Source organism: Astyanax mexicanus, chromosome 10 (assembly GCF_023375975.1).
Source record: "Astyanax mexicanus isolate ESR-SI-001 chromosome 10, AstMex3_surface, whole genome shotgun sequence".
NCBI lineage: Eukaryota > Metazoa > Chordata > Actinopteri > Characiformes > Acestrorhamphidae > Astyanax > Astyanax mexicanus.
This window is the reverse complement of record NC_064417.1, coordinates 11,588,983-11,611,162: the sequence shown is the minus strand read 5'-3', so window position 1 is coordinate 11,611,162 and position 22,180 is coordinate 11,588,983. Positions and strand designations below refer to the sequence as shown.

Here is a 22,180-nt window from a genome sequence, read left to right as displayed (position 1 = left end):
GACATGGGGAGAGAAAGAGAAAGAGATGAATAGGGCAGGGTTTATATTTGCTGGATAAGCTGTAAGAGGAATAGTTAGAAGGGCAACAGTAAGAGAAAAATTACAGCTTTAAGTTTATAATATTCAACTTTCGTTTGTTGGGTGGTTTTTTTTTTCCCAAGCGGTGTGCGCCGGTGGAATGAGATGGATGAAGCGAGGTCCAGGGTGATGTGGAGTTTGTTGATCATGAAGTCCCTGAGGAGATCTTCAGGGTTTTCGTGTGACAGCTTAGGGAAAAGACAATATTGTCTCTCATACTGCTTGTAAGTCCAAGATTGTTTCTTTCATGTGTTTGTTGTCGTTCAGAACGGATGATAGTGTCACGAATGATGGTGGAGAGGATGGACGTAAGTGCAGATTATAACTTTAATAATATAAACAGTAAACTATAGCAAATAAAAACAAACACAAGAAAACGCAAAACAAAAATACAAGATTGAAATTACAAGTATAACAAAGATGAGAAAAACAATGCCATGGGCACAAAAACACATGGCTGGGACCACAAGACAGGAAAACAGAGGGCAGAAGCACATAGAACCAAAAGACGAAAAAACACAGGACAGACACAGTCTAATATGTGACATTACCCCCCTCAAAAGAGAGGGAACAGAAGAACAAAAGACAAGGCTAGACAAGACCTGAGGAAGAACTCAGGGGCTGGAACAGAGATAGGAGACTAGACAGGGGGTACAAACTGGGAATAGAAAAAGAGACTAGACAGAGGGCTGGACTTTGGACAAGGACGCAAACTGGACAGGGGGATGAACTAGAGACTGGACATGTGGCTGGACATTGGACAAGGAAGCAGACTGGACATTCGGCAGGGATGCAGACAGGGCAGGAGACATGAACAAAGACTGGACAGGGGATGAGAACAGAGACTGGACAGAGGGCTGGACATTGGACATGAATGGAGACTGGACATTTGACTGTACACTGGACATAAACGGAGACTGAACATTGGAATAGACATTAGAAGTGAGTGGGCATTGGACATTAGACTGGACAGTGGACACAAATGGAGCCTGGACAGGGCATTGGATGGGCATCGGGGACTGGACAGTGGGCATGATCAGAGAATAGACAGAGGACTGGACATTAGACACAAACGGTGACTGGACATTAGACAGGACACTGGACAGAAAAGGAGACTGGACGTTGGACAAAAATGGGGGCTGGACATTGGACATGAACAGAGACTGGAATGTAGAGTGAACAGCAGACACAGATGGGAGAGTAGACTGGACAGGACTGGAGGGGGGAACAAGGACAAAAACATTGACAGGGACAGACACAAACACAGTGACAGGCACAGGAACAGACACACTGCTGGAAATGGGTACAGGGACGCAGACAGAAACTGGAACTAAAACGGGAACGGACATGGGGACAAACATGGGTAAGGGCCAAGGACTGGCACAAGTCTGAGATAAAGTCTGTGAGGCCAGCCTGGGCACAGTTCTGGGTGTGAGTTCCGGAGGTCCTGGGGCTGGCCTTGGAACACAACAGATGACTGGGAGGTATGAAAAGTTTTGGGAGTGGGCACAGGAACAGGGGAGGTAGCAGACACAGGGTCAGGGGCAGCCGGAGCCGCAGGCACTAAGTCAGGGGCGACAGGAGTCGTGGGAACAGGAGCTGGAGCAGTGGGTACCACATATGCGGCAGGCACTAAAGTCACTGGAGCTGGGGCAGTGGGTGCTGCTGGAGCTGGCGCTATGACTTGAGAGGCCGTAGCTGACGGTGCAGCGCTTGGGCAGTCAGAGCTAGTGGCATGGCGGGCACCGCTGGCACAGGAGTAGAGGCGGTGGAGGGCACCACTGGCACAGGAGTAGAGGCGGTGGAGGGCACCACTGACACAGGAGCAGAGGCAGTGGAGACGGCTGGCATAGCTGGTACAGGAGAAGGGATGGATGCCACCGTCAGGACAGGAGTGGGCTGCCTGGAAGCTGATACTGGCGCTGGGTAGAAGAGGCTTTGCATGCTTCCCTCCAAAATTCTCCGGTGCAGGGGGAGGCCCAGCATACTGACCACAGTTCCTTCCCCGGCTTCGGGGAGTGGAGGCCTCCTTGGCCTCCAAAACATACCCCACAGGTGTGCCATTGGGAAGAGGAGTCCGTCTTATGGCACACCTGGCAAAGGGGTTAACTACGTCCATTTTATTTTGTGGTGGAATGAGGGTGGAGAGGATTGACGTGCAGATTATAACTTTATAACTTTATAAACAGGAAACTATAGCAAAAAAACAGAAAGCAAACACAAGAATACAAGATTAAAAAAACAAAAATAACAAAGATGAGATAAATGTATAATCAAAACAAAAAAACAGTAACTCTAGAATCAAAAACCAACCTAACACACACAGCAAGTAGCACACAAAAGACTCCACATGGAACACTGAAACAAAGGAGCTATAAATACACAGGGAGAGTGAGGGACACCTGGGCCAGGATAATGTAAGATGTAAGGTGAGATCACTTATGGTTAGGGCGGTGCTAGAGTGGAGACAGAACAAAAATGCTCAAAAAGCACATGGCTGGGACCACAAGACAGGAAAACAGAGGGCAGAAGCACATAAAACCAAAAGAGGAAAAAACACAGGACAGACACAGGCTAATATGTGACAGATGTGTTGTGAGCTGGGTGACAGAGTGCTGCAGTTTTTTGTTTTCTTTAGTAAGAGTGGCTAAATTCCAGGCTTTCACGGAGTGATTGGAATTCTTTGTGGAGTAATCCGACTAGTAAGATTCTGGCGTTGAGTGCAGAGAGTTTGTTGTTGATAGAGAGAAGGATAGAACTGACCAGCAGTGCAGCAGGGTGGTGGTGGTCATTTGCCGGTGTGGTTTTGGAGCTGTTTACCTTTAGCTTTTTCTTTGTTCATGATGACAACGTTATTGTAGTAGTGGGCGATGAAATCTTCAAGGGATTCCAGGGCGTTAAATTTTTACATACCCAGGCAACGCGCCTGATAAAACAGGCGCCCATACAATCCTTCCCCAACCCTACCCTCCTGTCACTTCCTCCAAAACACATGCGTTTGAAAACACGCCCTATAGAGAACGAGCATGTCTTTTTTCAGGTACTGTATTTACAATATATAACGGATCACAACAAGTAAGTAAGTAGATGGTGATTCATAAAACTAATAAGTTATAGAACAGTGCATGTCACCGCTGTTTTTTATATTACATAACTGATATTCTGCATCTAGAAATAATTTTAGGGGGGTGATGATATGTTTGCATACACCTCAAAAAGTATGTAATTGCACCCCTGCATGTCTGTATTGCCTCACTTCTCAACCCACACTAACCGGTAACGGAGAGCATTATTCAGGTTATCTTTAAAATAACAGTGTTCAGTAGGTCTCTTTAGTACTGCAACAATAAACCTCATTTCAATCCTGAAATATTACTGTGTCCATCAGTTATTAGATATATCAAACTGAAATGGCTGTTGCAAAAACCCAAATATTTAGAACTAAAAATAATTTAAGTTTTTTAAGTTGGTTTGAATTTATTTTTGTGTATTTTCTGACTTTCACTCAAAAAACTATATATACCAGAGTAGCTATAAAACATAATAAAATGTGAGCCCTGCCACAAAATAAATCAGCTTTGTATACTATCTAAGCTTTGTTTAGAACAAGAGATACAATCAAAAACTCCCAAAAATGCAGTGGTTCTCCCATAACACAATAACTCAACCCAACACCAAGAGGGTAAAGAACACTCCATCAGGGGAACCACCACAACTAAGCTAAACCACACACACACACAGCAGAATCAAAAGGCGGAGCCTGTTAGAGTTAAATTTTAACACTGTGGATTTTACTGTGTATTGCCTTTATTGTAATATATACATAACATTACATTTGCATTTAGAACACATAAATACTTCAAAAAAATAAAGATACTTTATTAATATGTAGAACATCCTTCTTTTGAACACTTCCTGCACTCCTTAATAAAGGATTTACACAGTATCTGTAATGGATAAAAACATACATATTCATATTCATATTCACAGGCTTGAGAGGGGCAAATCAACTGTAGTTTGAATTGTCAGACATATAAACATGCATTAGTTTTGCGTCATTTTATTTTAAAGACTACCTTAGCTAGAACCAACAGGAATTTAGCTCATTTTTTGTGGTTCAAAAAAAGCTATTTTACATTGTTGCTTTCAATAAAAGTTAAAATAAATAAAAAGTCATTTTGAAACATTTCCATTAGTCATTTTATCTTAAAATTCTGGCAGAAAAACTAGGCAGATAATAACAAGCATGGAGAAAGCAACAAGATATAATTAAAATGTATAAACTCTGTATAAACACTTAATAAATACTGATTATAGTTTTTAATTTCTGGCCTTACTGAACCATGCACCCTGACCTAAAAAATGATGACAGGACTTCAGTGATCTTTTCTGACTGCTTGCAATCATGCTTATGACTGGCCGTAGTAGTGTGTGTGATGGGTGTGATGGTAATCTGGCAGCACATTCTCATACACAGGATACAGAGGGTTCTCCTGCTCGTTTCGCAGCTTTCGTGCACGGAGCACATCTCGAACACACTGGTGCAGGTAGGTGTACTGTCGCTAGGATACACACACACACACACACACACGCACACACAAACACACACACACACAAGGCAGTCAGACTAATACATTCAGATTCTCAACTGTATTTGCAATATTTAATAAGTGACCACTCTGTTTACGACTTATTAGTAGAGACTTCCAAAGTACTGGGAAATGTGGTGTATACCATATGTGGGCGTCAATATAAAAAGGGGGGTCAGGTATATAACGTCCTCAAAGTATAAGGTTTGATGCCCAGCCTTAAAATTCTTAAATAATAAGCGCCGAGTGGTCCAGCAGTCTAATGTGCTGCCACTATGAGCAGGAGGTCGCAGGTTCGAACCCAGGCTCATGCAGCTTTGCCATCAAGCTGCCGGTGCTTAGAGGGAGCACAATTGGCTCTGCTCCCGCGCTCTCTCCCCATCACACTGAAGGTGGCGCTGGGTGGCACGAGGCGTCTGTGAGCGGATGAATCGGAACCTGACCGCTGTGCTTTCCTCCGAGCGCACAAAGGGGTGGGACAATTGGATATCCAAATTGGGAGAAAATGAGGAAAAATCAGAAATAAATTTATATATAAAAAAAAAATCTTAAATAATAAAATAAATCAGTCTCATATAAATAATCAAAATAATTAATATCCCCATCTCTAATTTCTAACTAGAGAAAGTAATATTAATGATCTAAAGGTTCTGAATATTTTAATAAATGTGAATTCTTTTATACAGATCTTGGCAGCAAAAAGATTGCCTTGTGGAGACGTTAGGCTAAAGTTTATAGATGTTTGATGGAAGAGAGAGGAAGAGATCCCCTAGGACAGTAGTTTTAATACCTGTGAAGCCACACCCCTTTTTTCTTGGGCTGGTGTTGCTTACACTATGCATAACTGGTGGTGCTGCCACCTACTGGCTGGCTAGGATACCTACAGTATCCTCACTATTTTTAATTTGTATGGCTTTGTGTTAAAATTCCTTACGAACTGACCAGCAGAAAAAATTGTAAAACTGATATCATCAAGACATCAAGATATCAAGACATTTTTTCTTCTTCTTCTATACAGTTTTTGAAGCAATACAGTGGAAACTATTTATTGATCCCCTGCTGATTTTTCAAGTAATCTTTGTTGATAACATCCTTTGACAGCTCTTTGGGTGTTGCCCATGGTGGTTGAGATGGTTGAATGGAAAGATTCTGTGACTTTTATATTCATAACTAGGTGAGATTAAAGGCATAGAACTATTTTGTGTGACTCTTCTCTGTTCCATGCTGAAGAAAAGCATCACCGCAGTATGATATTCTGTCACCATGTTTCACAGTTTGGATGATGTTTTCAGGGTAATGAGGAGTGTTACTTTTTCACCACGCATTGCACTTTCCATTTCACCAAAAAGTTCATCTTAAGTCTTATCTGACCACAGCACCTTCTTCCACATGTTTGCTGTACAAACAGCGCTTTTTATGTATTTCTTTCAGCAGTGGTTTTCGTCTTGCCACTCTTCAATACAGACTAGATTTATGGAATGCATGATAGTTGTCCTGTGGACAGATTTTTCCACGTAAGCTGTGGATTTCTGCAGCTTCTCCAAAGTGACCATGTGCCTCTTGGCTGCCTCTCTGACCAGTGCTCTCCTATTTAGATTGGGTGAACATATCTTGGTAGGTCTGCAGTTGTGGAATACGCTTTTTCCATTTTCGGATGATGGATTGAACAGTGCTCCTTGGGATACTTAACGCTTGGTTAAACTTGGTTAAACCTGTCTGGTGAGTTCCCTGGTTTTTGTAGATTAAGTTTAATTATTGGATTATTTATTATATTTCATTATATCTAAAGTAATTTGCTACTTGAGTATTAACCACTTCTAATTAATACCTTGTTTGAGGGCATGCAAAGCATATAGACTCAGAGTATAACACTGGGAAACCCCCTGTCTGACTGTCAAATATTTTAGTCTAATATTGTGTATGTCTGGATGAGGTCTGATGTGTTACCTCTGTCTGAACCATGTGAGAGCGATGGAGCCGCAGGTCGAATACAGCTCCGTAAACATCCACTGTATCTCTAGTGTCAAGCTGTTGCAGGATCCGGTCCAGCCCTATAAAGGTTCCGGTGCGGCCCACTCCGGCACTGAGGGACAGTGCACGGCCACAAACACACACACACACACACACCATGTTATCTTAATTTTCTTATTCTTTTTATGTTATGTGTCCAGTTATGAAAATACTAGGTCTGTTACATTAATTAATTTATTACAGAACAAATAATAATTTAGACAATTTCAAGATCTGTCCAGGGACAACAGATGAAAAATAGACTTTAGGCTAAGTCTACTTTAGGCTTTGGTGCATTTACAGTAATGTTAATTAATGTACACTGTCTCTGTTAAACAAACTATTAAATAAATAAATAAATTACGCCTAATAATCTAACCAGCACAGTGCCATCCATCTATTATCAAACCCCAGAACCTACTAATCTAACCAAACCCAGAACCTACTAATAAGAAATAAATCATCAGACTTAATGCTAAATCTGGCCGACTTCTCCGTCACACCTGGTTCAGCAGCTAAAAATCTTGGAGTTATCATAGATTCAGATCTAGCATTCAATAAACACATATCTAATGTTACTAGAACAGCTTTTCTACACCTACGTAACATTGCCAAGCTAAGAAATGCCCTATCACTGCATGACGCAGAAAAATTAGTCCATGCCTTTATTACCTCAAGGCTAGATTATTGTAATGCGCTACTGTCTGGATGTTCCTGCAGTAACTTAAACTTCAGCTAGTTCAAAATGCTGCAAAAACTAGAAAATTTTATCATATTAGTCCAGTCCTATCAGCACTGCACTGGCTTCCAGTCAAATTCTGCACAGACTATAAAATTCTCCTGTTAACGTATAAAGCCCTACATGGGCTCGCTCCTGAGTATTTATGAGACCTCATCTCCTGTTATGAACCACCGCGATTACTTAAATCTCAGGGTCCTGGTTTCTTAGTAGTTCCTAAAATTCAGAGGAGCTCTGCAGGAGGAAGAGCTTTCTCTTATAAAGCGCCTCAACTCTGGAATAATCTCCCCGAATATGTTTGGGACTCAGACACAGTCTCAATCTTTAAGTCTAGACTGAAAACTTACTTGTTTAGTTTAGCTTTTGGTAATTAATGTTTTTCCCTTTAGATAAGGCTGCAGATCCAGGTGTTCATGGACAGAGGGAATTGTGGTAAACTGAGATGCTAGTGCTGTTGTTCTCCCACTGCACACGGTCACTCAGGTTTGTGGACGGTGGAGTGGGTGGATGCCAGTGTTTCAGGGAGCCTCCATGTCTATGTTACCTTCTGGCTCTCTGCCTTTAGTTAGGCTGTTTTATTTAGATCTGCCGGAGTCATTTGCCACACTCTGATACTGTTTAATATTCTCTGTTTTACATAAATCCAGTTAAAACTAATTCCATCTCTCTGCCTTCCTCCGAGTTACTGACTGCCCACCTGTCTGACCTGATACTGATGGATGTTGGACCCTCAGGATCTCATGTCCCCTGTCCGGCCAGACAGGAAGTTTCTGAAGTCAGCTCTTCTCCATCACCCACCACAGATCAGCTGCTCATCATCCATCTTACTCTTTAAGCCATTAGTGGAGCTGCTATACACCTGAATATATAAAACCTATGTGGATGTATGAAAGACTTTTTAAATTTTAGTTTAAAAGCTGTTTGACCAGTGGTAGGATGGTCCCCCTTAAATGTGAGTCTTGGTTCTCCCAAGGTTTATTTCTCCTCCTGCAGCTCTGAGGGAGTTTTTCCTTGCCTCCGCGCTCACTGGGGGCTCTGTATTCTGTATTTTCTATGTTTAATCTTTTGCCTGATTCTTTGTCCTGTAATCATGTTTCTGTAAAGCTGCTTTGTGCCAATGCCAGTTGTAAAAAGCGCTATACAAATAAATTTGATTTGATGTGATTAATCACATCAATTAACACAGTGCCATCCATCTCTTATCAAACCCCAGAACCTACTAATCTAACCAGCACAACGCCATCCATCTGTTATCAAACCCCAGAACCTCCTAATCTAACCAGCACAACACCATCCATCTGTTATCAAACCCAGAACCTACTAATCTAACCAGCACAGCACCATCCATCTGTTATCAAACCCAGAACCTACTAATCTAACCAGCACAGCACCATCCATCTGTTATCAAACCCAGAACCTACTAATCTAACCAGCACAGCCCCATCCATCTGTTATCAAACCCAGAACCTACTAATCTAACCAGCACAGCCCCATTCATCTGTTATCCAACCCCAGAACCTCCTAATTTAACCAGGACAGCACCATCCATCTGTTATCAAACCCCAGAACCTACTAATCTAACCAACACAGCCCCATCCATCTGTTATCAAACCCAGAACCTACTAATCTAACCAACACAGCATATCCATCTGTTATCAAACCCAGAACCTACTAATCTAACCAGCACAGCCCCATCCATGTGTTATCAAACCCAGAACCTACTAATCTAACCAGCACAGCCCCATCCATCTGTTATCCAACCCCCAAACCTCCTAATTTAATCAGGACAGCACCATCCATCTGTTCTCAAACACCAGAACCTACTAATCTAACCAGCACAGCACCATCCATCTGTTATCAAACCCCAGAACCTACTAATCTAACCAGCACAGTGCTGTCTATATGTTATCAAACCCTAGAACCTACTAATCTAACCAGCACAGTGCCGTCTATATGTTATCAAACCCCAGAAACTGCTAATCTAACCAGCACATCATCATCCATCTGTTATCAAACCCCAGAACCAACTAATCTATCCAGCACAGTGCCATAAATCTGTTATCAAACCCCAGAACCTACTAATCTAACCAGCACAGTGCTGTCTATATGTTATCAAACCCCAGAAACTGCTAATCTAACCAGCACATCATCATCCATCTGTTATCAAACCCAAGGACCTACTAATCTAACCAGCACATCATCATCCATCTGTTATCAAACCCAAGGACCTACTAATCTAACCAGCACATCATCATCCATCTGTTATCAAACCCCAGAACCTACTAATCTAACCAGCACAGTGCCGTCTATATGTTATCAAACCCCAGAACCTACTAATCTAACCAGCAAAGTGCCATCATCAAACCCCAGGACCTACTAATCTAACCAGCACAGCGCCATCCATCTTTTATCAAACCCCAGAACCTACTAATCTAACCAGCACAGCACCATCCATCTCTTATCAAACCCAGAACCTACTAATCTAACCAGCACAGCACCATCCATCTGTTATCAAACCCAGAACCTACTAATCTAACCAGCATAGCACCATCCATCTGTTATCAAACCCCAGAACCTACTAACCTTACCAACACAGCGCCATCCATCTGTTATCAAACCCCAGAACCTACTAATATAACCAACACAGCACCATCCATCTGTTATCAAACCCCAGAAACTGCTAATCTAACCAGCACAGCGCCATCCATCTGTTATCAAACCCCAGAAACGGCTAATCTAACCAGCACAGCACCATCCATCTGTTATCAAACCCCAGGACCTACTAACCTTACCAACACAGCGCCATCCATCTGTTATCAAACCCCAGAACCTACTAATCTAACCAACACAGCACCATCCATCTGTTATCAAACCCCAGAAACAGCTAATCTAACCAGCACAGCACCATCCATCTGTTATCAAACCCCAGGACCTACTAACCTTACCAACACAGCACCATCCATCTGTTATCTAACCCCAGAAACGGCTAATCTAACCAGCACAGCACCATCCATCTGTTATCTAACCCCAGAACCTACTAACCTTACCAACACAGCGCCATCCATCTGTTATCAAACCCCAGAACCTACTAATCTAACCAGCACAGCACCATCCATGTGTTATCAAACCCCAGAACCTACTAATCTAACAGTACAGCACCATACATCTGTTATGAAACCCCAGAACCTCCTAATTTAACCAGGACAGCACCATCCATCTGTTATCAAACGCCAGAACCTACTAATCTAACCAACACAGCCCCATCCATCTGTTATCAAACCCAGAACCTACTAATCTAACCAGCACAGCCCCATCCATGTGTTATCAAACCCAGAACCTACAAATTTAACCAGCACAGCCCCATCCATCTGTTATCAAACCCCAGAACCTACTAATCTAACCAGCACACTGCCGTCCATCTGCTATCAACCCCAGAACCTCCTAATGTAACCAGCACAGCACCATCCATCTGTTATCAAACCCCAGAACCTACTAATCTAACCAGCACAGCACCATCCATCTGTTATCAAACCCCAGAACCTCCTAATTTAACCAGGACAGCACCATCCATCTGTTATCAAACCCCAGAACCTACTAATCTAACCAACACAGTGCTGTCTATATGTTATCAAACCCTAGAACCTACTAATCTAACCAGCACAGTGCCGTCTATATGTTATCAAACCCCAGAAACTGCTAATCTAACCAGCACATCATCATCCATCTGTTATCAAACCCCAGAACCTACTAATCTAACCAGCACACTGCCGTCCATCTGTTATCAACCCCAGAACCTCCTAATGTAACCAGCACAGCACCATCCATCTGTTATCAAACCCCAGAACCTACTAATCTAACCAGCACAGCACCATCCATCTGTTATCAAACCCCAGAACCTCCTAATTTAACCAGGACAGCACCATCCATCTGTTATCAAACCCCAGAACCTACTAATCTAACCAGCACAGCCCCATCTATGTGTTATCAAACCCAGAACCTACTAATCTAACCAGCACAGCCCCATCCATCTGTTATCCAACCCCAGAACCTCCTAATTTAATCAGGACAGCACCATCCATCTGTTCTCAAACACCAGAACCTACTAATCTAACCAGCACACTGTCGTCCATCTGTTATCAACCCCAGAACCTCCTAATCTAACCAGCACAGCACCATCCATCTGTTATCAAACCCCAGAACCTCCTAATTTAACCAGGACAGCACCATCCATCTGTTATCAAACCCCAGAACCTACTAATCTAACCAACACAGTGCTGTCTATATGTTATCAAACCCTAGAACCTACTAATCTAACCAGCACAGTGCCGTCTATATGTTATCAAACCCCAGAAACTGCTAATCTAACCAGCACATCATCATCCATCTGTTATCAAACCCCAGAACCTACTAATCTAACCAGCACACTGCCGTCCATCTGTTATCAACCCCAGAACCTCCTAATGTAACCAGCACAGCACCATCCATCTGTTATCAAACCCCAGAACCTACTAATCTAACCAGCACAGCACCATCCATCTGTTATCAAACCCCAGAACCTCCTAATTTAACCAGCACAGCACCATCCATCTGTTATCAAACCCCAGAACCTACTAATCTAACCAGCACAGCACAATCCATCTGTTATCAAACCCCAGAACCTCCTAATTTAACCAGGACAGCACCATCCATCTGTTATCAAACCCCAGAACCTACTAATCTAACCAGCACAGCCCCATCTATGTGTTATCAAACCCAGAACCTACTAATCTAACCAGCACAGCCCCATCCATCTGTTATCCAACCCCAGAACCTCCTAATTTAATCAGGACAGCACCATCCATCTGTTCTCAAACACCAGAACCTACTAATCTAACCAGCACACTGTCGTCCATCTGTTATCAACCCCAGAACCTCCTAATCTAACCAGCACAGCACCATCCATCTGTTATCAAACCCCAGAACCTCCTAATTTAACCAGGACAGCACCATCCATCTGTTATCAAACCCCAGAACCTACTAATCTAACCAACACAGTGCTGTCTATATGTTATCAAACCCTAGAACCTACTAATCTAACCAGCACAGTGCCGTCTATATGTTATCAAACCCCAGAAACTGCTAATCTAACCAGCACATCATCATCCATCTGTTATCAAACCCCAGAACCTACTAATCTAACCAGCACACTGCCGTCCATCTGTTATCAACCCCAGAACCTCCTAATGTAACCAGCACAGCACCATCCATCTGTTATCAAACCCCAGAACCTACTAATCTAACCAGCACAGCACCATCCATCTGTTATCAAACCCCAGAACCTCCTAATTTAACCAGCACAGCACCATCCATCTGTTATCAAACCCCAGAACCTACTAATCTAACCAGCACAGCACCATCCATCTGTTATCAAACCCCAGAACCTCCTAATTTAACCAGGACAGCACCATCCATCTGTTATCAAACCCCAGAACCTACTAATCTAACCAGCACAGCCCCATCTATGTGTTATCAAACCCAGAACCTACTAATCTAAACAGCACAGCCCCATCCATCTGTTATCCAACCCCAGAACCTCCTAATTTAATCAGGACAGCACCATCCATCTGTTCTCAAACACCAGAACCTACTAATCTAACCAGCACACTGTCGTCCATCTGTTATCAACCCCAGAACCTCCTAATCTAACCAGCACAGCACCATCCATCTATTATCAAACCCCAGAACCTACTAATCTAACCAACACAGTGCTGTCTATATGTTATCAAACCCCAGAACCTACTAATCTAACCAGCACAGTGCCGTCTACAGTTGTGGTCAAAAGTTTACATACACTTGTAAAAAAACATAATGTTATGGCTGTCTTGAGTTTTCAATAAGTTCTACAACTCTTATTTTTCTGTGATAGAGTGATCGGAACACATACATGTTTGTCACAAAAAACAGTCATAAAATTTGGTTCTTTCATAAATTTATTATGGGTCTGCTGAAAATGTCACCAAATCTGCTGGGTCAAAAATATACATACAGCAACAAAATTTGTCAATTTTGGTGATGTAGCGAGTTGTGTCAATCAAATTAGCTTCATGTCATGGCCTCTTCACTTCTTGTAAGTGATTCTGATTGACTACAGCTGTTGACTTCTCATGAGCCCATTTAAATAGGGCTCATTTGACCCAGTGATTAGACTCAGCTACAAAAGCTACAATGGGAAAGTCAAAGGAACTCAGTGTGGATCTGAAAAAGCGAATTATTGACTTGAACAAGTCAGGGAAGTCACTTGGAGCCATTTCAAAGCAGCTACAGGTCCCAAGAGCAACTGTGCAGACAATTATACGCAAGTATAAAGTGCATGGAACAGTTGTGTCACTGCCACGATCAGGAAGAAAACGCAAGCTATCACATGCTGCCGAGAGGAGATTGGTCAGGATGGTCAAGAGTCAACCAAGAATCACCAAGAAGCAGGTCTGCAAGGATTTGGAAGCTGATGGAACACAGGTGTCAGTCTCCACAGTCAAGCGTGTTTTACATCGCCATGGACTGAGAGGCTGCCGTGCAAGAAAGAAGCCCTTGCTCCAGAAAAGGCACCTTAAGACTCGGCTGAAGTTTGCTGCTGATCACATGGACAAAGATAAAACCTTCTGGAGGAAAGTTCTCTGGTCAGACGAAACAAAAATTGAGCTGTTTGGCCACAACACCCAGCAATATGTTTGGAGGAGAAAAGGTGAGGCCTTTAATCCCAGGAACACCATGCCTACTGTCAAGCATGGTGGTGGTAGTATTATGCTCTGGGGATGTTTTGCTGCCAGTGGAACTGGTTCTTTGCAGAAAGTAAATGGGATATTGAAGAAGGAGGATTACCTCCAAATTCTGCAGGAAAACTTAAAACCATCAGCCCGAAGGTTGGGTCTTGGGGCGCAGTTGGGTGTTCCAACAAGACAATGACCCAAAACACACATCAAAAGTGGTAAAGGAATGGCTAAACCAGGCTAGAATTAAGGTTTTAGAATGGCCTTCCCAAAGTCCTGACTTAAACCCCATTGAGAACATGTGGACAGTGCTAAAGAAACAGGTTCATGCAAGAAAACCATCACATTTAGCTGAACTGCACCAATTCTGTCAAGAAGAGTGGTCAAACATTCGACCTGAAGCTTGCCAGGAGCTTGTGGATGGCTACCAAAAGCGCCTAGTTGCCGTGAAAATGGCCAAGGGACATGTAACCAAATACTAATGTTGCTGTATGTATATTTTTGACCCAGCAGATTTGGTGACATTTTCAGCAGACCCATAATAAATTTATGAAAGAACCAAATTTTATGACTGTTTTTTGTGACAAACATGTATGTGTTCCGATCACTCTATCACAGAAAAATAAGAGTTGTAGAACTTATTGAAAACTCAAGACAGCCATAACATTATGTTTTTTTACAAGTGTATGTAAACTTTTGACCACAACTGTATATGTTATCAAACCCTAGAAACTGCTAATCTAACCAGCACATCATCATCCATCTGTTATCAAACCCAAGAATCTACTAATCTAACCAGCACAGCACCATCCATATGTTATCAAACCCCAGAACCTGCTAATCTAACCAGCACAGTGCTGTCTATATGTTATCAAACCCCAGAAACTGCTAATCTAACCAGCACATCATCATCCATCTGTTATCAAACCCAAGAACCTACTAATCTAACCAGCACATCATCATCCATCTGTTATCAAAGCCCAGATCCTACTAATCTAACCAGCACAGCACCATCCATATGTTATCAAACCCTAGAACCTACTAATCTAACCAGCAGAGCGCCGTCTATATGTTATCAAACCCCAGAACCTACTAATCTAACCAGCACAGTGCCATCATCAAACCCCAGAACCTACTAATCTAACCAGCACAGCGCCATCCATCTCTTATCAAACCCCAGAACCTACTAATCTAACCAGCACAGCACCATCCATCTCTTATCAAACCCAGAACCTACTAATCTAACCAGCACAGCACCATCCATATGTTATCAAACCCTAGAACCTACTAATCTAACCAGCACAGTGCTGTCTATATGTTATCAAACCCCAGAACCTACTAATCTAACCAGCACAGTGCCGTCTATATGTTATCAAACCCTAGAAACTGCTAATCTAACCAGCACATCATCATCCATCTGTTATCAAACCCAAGAACCTACTAATCTAACCAGCACAGTGCCGTCTATGTTATCAAACCCCAGAACCTACTAATCTAACCAGCACAGCACCATCCATCTGTTATCAAACCCCAAAACCTACTAATCTAACCAACATTGTGCCATCCATCTGTTATCAAACCCCAGAACCTACTAATCTAACCAGCACAGTGCCATCGTCAAACCCCAGAACCTACTAATATAACCAGCACAGCGCCATCCATCTCTTATCAAACCCCAGAACCTACTAATCTAACCAGCACAGCACCTTCCATCTCTTATCAAAGCCAGAACATACTAATCTAACCAGCACAGCACCATCCATCTGTTATCAAATCCAGAACCTACTAATCTAACCAGCATAGCACCATCCATCTGTTATCAAACCCCAGAACCTACTAATCTAATCAGCACAGTGCAATCCATCTCTTATCAAACCCCAGAACCTACTAACCTTACCAACACAGCGCCATCCATCTGTTATCAAACCCCAGGACCTACTAACCTTACCAACACAGCGCCATCCATCTGTTATCAAACCCCAGAACCTACTAATATAACCAACAGAGCACCATCCATCTGTTATCAAACCCCAGAAACTGCTAATCTAACCAGCACAGCGCCATCCATCTGTTATCAAACCCCAGAAACGGCTAATCTAACCAGCACACCACCATCCATCTGTTATCAAACCCCAGGACCTACTAACCTTACCAACACAGCGCCATCCATCTGTTATCAAACCCCAGAACCTACTAATCTAACCAACACAGCACCATCCATCTGTTATCAAACCCCAGAATCGGCTAATCTAACCAGCACAGCTCCATCCATCTGTTATCAAACCCCAGGACCTACTAACCTTACCAACACAGCACCATCCATCTGTTATCAAACCCCAGAAACGGCTAATCTAACCAGCACAGCACCATCCATCTGTTATCAAACCCCAGGACCTACTAACCTTACCAACACAGCACCATCCATCTGTTATCAAACCCCAGAACCTACTAATCTAACCAGCACAGCACCATCCATGTGTTATCAAACCCCAGAACTTACTAATCTAACCAGCACAGTGCCGTCTATATGTTATCAAACCCCAGAAACTGCTAATCTAACCAGCACATCATCATCCATCTGTTATCAAACCCAAGAACCTACTAATCTAACCAGCACATCATCATCCATTTGTTATCAAAGCCCAGATCCTACTAATCTAACCAGCACATCATCATCCATCTGTTATCAAACCCAAGAACCTACTAATCTAACCAGCACATCATCATCCATCTGTTATCAAAGCCCAGATCCTACTAATCTAACCAGCACAGCACCATCCATATGTTATCAAACCCTAGAACCTACTAATCTAACCAGCAGAGCGCCGTCTATATGTTATCAAACCCCAGAACCTACTAATCTAACCAGCACAGTGCCATCATCAAACCCCAGAACCTACTAATCTAACCAGCACAGCGCCATCCATCTCTTATCAAACCCCAGAACCTACTAATCTAACCAGCACAGCACCATCCATCTCTTATCAAACCCAGAACCTACTAATCTAACCAGCACAGCACCATCCATCTGTTATCAAACCCAGAACCTCCTAATCTAACCAGCACAGCACCATCCATCTGTTATCAAACCCCAGAACCTACTAATCTAACCAGCACAGTGCTGTCTATATGTTATCAAACCCCAGAACCTACTAATCTAACCAGCACAGTGCCGTCTATATGTTATCAAACCCTAGAAACTGCTAATCTAACCAGCACATCATCATCCATCTGTTATCAAACCCAAGAACCTACTAATCTAACCAGCACAGTGCCGTCTATGTTATCAAACCCCAGAACCTACTAATCTAACCAGCACAGCACCATCCATCTGTTATCAAACCCCAAAACCCACTAATCTAACCAACACTGTGCCATCCATCTGTTATCAAACCCCAGAACCTACTAATCTAACCAGCACAGTGCCATCGTCAAACCCCAGAACCTACTAATATAACCAGCACAGCGCCATCCATCTCTTATCAAACCCCAGAACCTACTAATCTAACCAGCACAGCACCTTCCATCTCTTATCAAAGCCAGAACATACTAATCTAACCAGCACAGCACCATCCATCTGTTATCAAATCCAGAACCTACTAATCTAACCAGCATAGCACCATCCATCTGTTATCAAACCCCAGAACCTACTAATCTAATCAGCACAGTGCAATCCATCTCTTATCAAACCCCAGAACCTACTAACCTTACCAACACAGCGCCATCCATCTGTTATCAAACCCCAGAACCTACTAATATAACCAACACAGCACCATCCATCTGTTATCAAACCCCAGAAACTGCTAATCTAACCAGCACAGCGCCATCCATCTGTTATCAAACCCCAGAAACGGCTAATCTAACCAGCACACCACCATCCATCTGTTATCAAACCCCAGGACCTACTAACCTTACCAACACAGCGCCATCCATCTGTTATCAAACCCCAGAACCTACTAATCTAACCAACACAGCACCATCCATCTGTTATCAAACCCCAGAATCGGCTAATCTAACCAGCACAGCTCCATCCATCTGTTATCAAACCCCAGGACCTACTAACCTTACCAACACAGCACCATCCATCTGTTATCAAACCCCAGAAACGGCTAATCTAACCAGCACAGCACCATCCATCTGTTATCAAACCCCAGGACCTACTAACCTTAACAACACAGCACCATCCATCTGTTATCAAACCCCAGAACCTACTAATCTAACCAGCACAGCACCATCCATGTGTTATCAAACCCCAGAACTTACTAATCTAACCAGCACAGTGCCGTCTATATGTTATCAAACCCCAGAACCTACTAATCTAACCAGCACAGTGCCGTCTATATGTTATCAAACCCTAGAAACTGCTAATCTAACCAGCACATCATCATCCATCTGTTATCAAACCCAAGAACCTACTAATCTAACCAGCACAGCACCATCCATCTGTTATCAAACCCCAAAACCTACTAATCTAACCAACACTGTGCCATCCATCTGTTATCAAACCCCAGAACCTACTAATCTAACCAGCACAGTGCCATCGTCAAACCCCAGAACCTACTAATATAACCAGCACAGCGCCATCCATCTCTTATCAAACCCCAGAACCTACTAATCTAACCAGCACAGCACCTTCCATCTCTTATCAAAGCCAGAACATACTAATCTAACCAGCACAGCACCATCCATCTGTTATCAAATCCAGAACCTACTAATCTAACCAGCATAGCACCATCCATCTGTTATCAAACCCCAGAACCTACTAATCTAATCAGCACAGTGCAATCCATCTCTTATCAAACCCCAGAACCTACTAACCTTACCAACACAGCGCCATCCATCTGTTATCAAACCCCAGAACCTACTAATATAACCAACACAGCACCATCCATCTGTTATCAAACCCCAGAAACTGCTAATCTAACCAGCACAGCGCCATCCATCTGTTATCAAACCCCAGAAACGGCTAATCTAACCAGCACACCACCATCCATCTGTTATCAAACCCCAGGACCTACTAACCTTACCAACACAGCGCCATCCATCTGTTATCAAACCCCAGAACCTACTAATCTAACCAACACAGCACCATCCATCTGTTATCAAACCCCAGAATCGGCTAATCTAACCAGCACAGCTCCATCCATCTGTTATCAAACCCCAGGACCTACTAACCTTACCAACACAGCACCATCCATCTGTTATCAAACCCCAGAAACGGCTAATCTAACCAGCACAGCACCATCCATCTGTTATCAAACCCCAGGACCTACTAACCTTACCAACACAGCACCATCCATCTGTTATCAAACCCCAGAACCTACTAATCTAACCAGCACAGCACCATCCATGTGTTATCAAACCCCAGAACTTACTAATCTAACCAGCACAGTGCCGTCTATATGTTATCAAACCCCAGAAACTGCTAATCTAACCAGCACATCATCATCCATCTGTTATCAAACCCAAGAACCTACTAATCTAACCAGCACATCATCATCCATCTGTTATCAAAGCCCAGATCCTACTAATCTAACCAGCACAGCACCATCCATATGTTATCAAACCCTAGAACCTACTAATCTAACCAGCAGAGCGCCGTCTATATGTTATCAAACCCCAGAACCTACTAATCTAACCAGCACAGTGCCATCATCAAACCCCAGAACCTACTAATCTAACCAGCACAGCGCCATCCATCTCTTATCAAACCCCAGAACCTACTAATCTAACCAGCACAGCACCATCCATCTCTTATCAAACCCAGAACCTACTAATCTAACCAGCACAGCACCATCCATCTGTTATCAAACCCAGAACCTCCTAATCTAACCAGCAGAGCACCATCCATCTGTTATCAAACCCCAGAACCTACTAATCTAACCAGCACAGTGCTGTCTATATGTTATCAAACCCCAGAACCTACTAATCTAACCAGCACAGTGCCGTCTATATGTTATCAAACCCTAGAAACTGCTAATCTAACCAGCACATCATCATCCATCTGTTATCAAACCCAAGAACCTACTAATCTAACCAGCACAGCACCATCCATCTGTTATCAAACCCCAAAACCTACTAATCTAACCAACACTGTGCCATCCATCTGTTATCAAACCCCAGAACCTACTAATCTAACCAGCACAGTGCCATCGTCAAACCCCAGAACCTACTAATATAACCAGCACAGCGCCATCCATCTCTTATCAAACCCCAGAACCTACTAATCTAACCAGCACAGCACCTTCCTTCTCTTATCAAAGCCAGAACATACTAATCTAACCAGCACAGCACCATCCATCTGTTATCAAATCCAGAACCTACTAATCTAACCAGCATAGCACCATCCATCTGTTATCAAACCCCAGAACCTACTAATCTAATCAGCACAGTGCAATCCATCTCTTATCAAACCCCAGAACCTACTAACCTTACCAACACAGCGCCATCCATCTGTTATCAAACCCCAGAACCTACTAATATAACCAACACAGCACCATCCATCTGTTATCAAATCCCAGAAACTGCTAATCTAACCAGCACAGCGCCATCCATCTGTTATCAAACCCCAGAAACGGCTAATCTAACCAGCACACCACCATCCATCTGTTATCAAACCCCAGGACCTACTAACCTTACCAACACAGCGCCATCCATCTGTTATCAAACCCCAGAACCTACTAATCTAACCAACACAGCACCATCCATCTGTTATCAAACCCCAGAATCGGCTAATCTAACCAGCACAGCTCCATCCATCTGTTATCAAACCCCAGGACCTACTAACCTTACCAACACAGCACCATCCATCTGTTATCAAACCCCAGAAACGGCTAATCTAACCAGCACAGCACCATCCATCTGTTATCAAACCCCAGGACCTACTAACCTTACCAACACAGCACCATCCATCTGTTATCAAACCCCAGAACCTACTAATCTAACCAGCACAGCACCATCCATGTGTTATCAAACCCCAGAACTTACTAATCTAACCAGCACAGTGCCGTCTATATGTTATCAAACCCCAGAAACTGCTAATCTAACCAGCACATCATCATCCATCTGTTATCAAACCCAAGAACCTACTAATCTAACCAGCACATCATCATCCATTTGTTATCAAAGCCCAGATCCTACTAATCTAACCAGCACAGCACCATCCATATGTTATCAAACCCTAGAACCTACTAATCTAACCAGCACAGTGCCATCGTCAAACCCCAGAACCTACTAATCTAACCAGCACAGCGCCATCCATCTCTTATCAAACCCCAGAACCTACTAATCTAACCAGCACAGCACCATCCATCTCTTATCAAACCCAGAACCTACTAATCTAACCAGCATAGCACCATCCATCTATTATCAAACCCCAGAACCTACTAATCTAATCAGCACAGTGCAATCCATCTCTTGTCAAACCCCAGAACCTACTAATATAACCAACACAGCACCATCCATCTGTTATCAAACCCCAGAAACTGCTAATCTAACCAGCACAGCGCCATCCATCTGTTATCAAACCCCAGAACCTACTAATATAATCAACACAGCACCATCCATCTGTTATCAAACCCCAGAAACTGCTAATCTAACCAGCACAGCGCCATCCATCTGTTATCAAACCCCAGAAACGGCTAATCTTTCCAGCACAGCACCATCCATCTGTTATCAAACCCCAGAAACTGCTAATCTAACCAGCACAGCGCCATCCATCTGTTATCAAACCCCAGAAATGGCTAATCTAACCAGCACAGCACCATCCATCTGATATCAAAGATGGGTAATATACAGTCATATGGAAAAGTTTGGGCACCCCTATTAATCTTAATCATTTTTAGTTCTAAATATTTGGGTGTTTGCAACAGCCATTTCAGTTTGATATATCTAATAACTGATGGACACAGTAATATTTCAGAATTGAAATGAGGTTTATTGTACTAACAGAAAATGTGCAATATGCATTAAACCAGAATTTGACCGGTGCAAAAGTATGGGCACCTTTATAATTGTAT

At 42.9% G+C, this 22,180-nt stretch overlaps 2 long non-coding RNA genes across 3 annotated transcripts in view; one reads left to right on the top strand and one right to left on the bottom strand.

The window, feature by feature from the left end:
• Positions 1–3,847: 3,847 nt before the first annotated feature.
• LOC125804696 (uncharacterized) lies at positions 3,848–21,537 on the bottom strand. 2 transcript variants are annotated; one of them, XR_007440850.1, is made up of 10 exons: positions 20,433–21,537; positions 18,720–19,932; positions 16,310–18,319; positions 15,498–16,054; positions 13,141–13,191; positions 12,328–12,887; positions 11,821–11,870; positions 9,085–11,515; positions 6,615–9,035; positions 3,848–4,640 (listed from the first exon to the last, which is right to left on the bottom strand). It is a non-coding gene; the product is annotated as an uncharacterized LOC125804696 (long non-coding RNA). The 2 variants fall into 2 exon arrangements; XR_007440851.1 differs by lacking the exon at positions 18,720–19,932 and having other exon boundaries at positions 9,085–12,887; positions 16,310–18,327; positions 20,593–21,537.
• Positions 8,306–22,180, top strand: part of LOC125804701 (uncharacterized) — a 338,968-nt gene continuing 325,093 nt past the window's right edge. The window contains exon 1 of the long non-coding RNA XR_007440858.1: positions 8,306–8,389. This is a non-coding gene — a long non-coding RNA (uncharacterized LOC125804701). The remainder of the gene's footprint in view (positions 8,390–22,180) is intronic.